The sequence below is a fragment of the Otolemur garnettii genome, unplaced genomic scaffold (genome assembly GCF_000181295.1).
Source record: "Otolemur garnettii isolate 467f Iridium unplaced genomic scaffold, OtoGar3 scaffold00018, whole genome shotgun sequence".
NCBI lineage: Eukaryota > Metazoa > Chordata > Mammalia > Primates > Galagidae > Otolemur > Otolemur garnettii.
Genome location: NW_003852413.1, coordinates 22,490,050 through 22,492,325, shown reverse-complemented (window position 1 = coordinate 22,492,325; position 2,276 = coordinate 22,490,050).

Sequence of the window (2,276 nt, the reverse complement as noted above, 5' to 3'; positions counted from 1 at the left end):
GACAACACAGAAGTAGAGCAAAGAAAATATTTAATTAGGGCGGTGCCTGTGGTTCAGCGGGTAGGGCGCCGGCTCCATATACCAAGGGTGGAGTGTTCAAACCTGGCCCCAGCCAAACTGCAACAAAAAATAGCTGAGCATTGTGGCGGGCGCCTATAGTCCCAGCTACTGGGGAGGCTGAGGCAAGAGAATCACCTAAGTCCAGGAGTTGCAGGTTGCTGTGAGCTGTGTGACGCCATGGCACGGCACTCTACCGAGGGCAATAAAGTAAGACTGTCTCTACAAAAAATAAATAAATATTTAATTAGTTTCAGTTACATAGTTGCCTTACATGGTCCATCAAATTGGAAAGTCCCTACTTATACAATTATAAGTTTATGGGCTGCTTCTGATTGGTTGAGCTTAAGTTCTGTTTTCCTTCGATATATACATTTACAAGAAAGAAATAAAATTAAGCTTCATTGATGTTTGCAAATCAAGCAAAGTTTAGGTCACTTATAAGGTTGAACTGGCTCTGTCCGCTCAGGGATTCTTCAGGTCTGGTCTCCATTTTAATTTACCTTATAACACATGTATACTTCATATATGCATAGGAGATACCCAAAGGAATACGTTTCAAACAGGTGGCTTGGACTCTGGGCTTAAGTATCATCGTCTGAAACTAAAACCGAAATGGTATGGACAGAGGATGGGCCTTACTTTCGTTCCTGATAAGCAACTGCAGACGTTAAGCCAGTTGCAGCCAGCTCATGAGGCTATACCCAAACTGGCTTTGCGTCCTACAGCTCACCTTTCGATGTAAAGAGTCAAACTCTGCCTCATGTTTGTGCTCAGACCCCGCCCCAAAGTGAATATGGGATGTGTATTACATGTATGTTTACTCAGCATGCTTGGACCCCCTCTGTATAGCTCTCACCCCAAACAGGTGGAACACGTATGAATATGCTCAGCATGTGTTTATGGGGAAAGCTGATCCTATAAGGCATAAACCCCAGCCTGTCTCTTCCCTCTTTGGAGAGAGCACCTTTGTCTCTGCTTGGTTTAGGAACTGATATTGCCGATGGAGCTCTCCCTTCTATGGGCTAGTCATCATTGTGGTCTTTTGGGCAGCAGGCTTTTGAGCTATATTAGGGGCTGGGTGTATAAATGCCCTTCTCCACCCTCTTTCAGGGTTCCCTAAGTAAAGTTTACATCACTCACTCATTTTTTTTTTAAGTGAGAGAATGGGGAGAATATGAAGCACTGCCAGGTTGACGCAACGCCAAGCAAAGGTAGATTCAATGATGTTGACATCTTTATAAATACGCACATAAACAGACAGAAATGCACCTATATGGGTCCTAGTCACCTCTGAGTGGTAAATGATTTAACAGGTGATTTGGGGTTACTTTTTTACTTTAAAAAAAAAAAAAACAACTTTGAAATGAGGTCTTGCTCTCTTGCCTGGGCTCAAGTGCCATAGCATCAAGTGCCATAGCATCAAGTGCCATAGCATCATCAGAGCTCACTGCAACTTCAAACTTCTGGGCTCAAGCCATCCTCCTGCCTCAGCCTCCCAAGTAGGTGGGATTTGAGGCACACACCACCATACCTGGCTGATTTTTCTATTTTTCATAGAGGTGGGGTCTCACTATGTTGCTCAGCCTGGTCTCAAACTCCTAGCTGCAACTGATCCTTCCACCTCTCAAAGTGCTGGAATTACAGGGAAGACCCAACAAACCCAGCCTCTACTTTTTTAAGTTTTTTTGCAATAAGCATTGTGATATCGAGATGTAATAAGAAATGTGTATTTGATCTTTGTCCCCAGTTCCTGGCACAGAACTCCTAACATAATACGATAAATTAATATTTGGTTTTTGTCTCTAGTTCCTGAAATAACTCTGAGAAATAAAGATTAAAGGAACATCTTTTGTTCTCAAAGCATTGCTCCCGAGTTCTGTGAGCCATTCTAGCAAACTGTCAAGCCCAAGGAGGGAGGTATGGGAACCCCTGATTTATAACCGGTTAGTCAGAAGCACCTGAGACCCAGACTGGTGATTGGCACATGCGGTGGGCACAGTCTCTCGGGACTGAGCCCTTACCTGTGGGGCCTGATGCAAACTCCAGGTGGTCAGCATCAGAACTGAATTACAGGGCATCCAGAGAGTTGGAGAGTTTATTTTCGGTGTGGGAAAAACCCCACACATTCAGGGTTATAAGTGAAGTCATAAGAGAAAATAAAGAAACTACGGAAAAACTTTGTTTTTTTAATCTATGAAGCCTATATTATTTTTTAA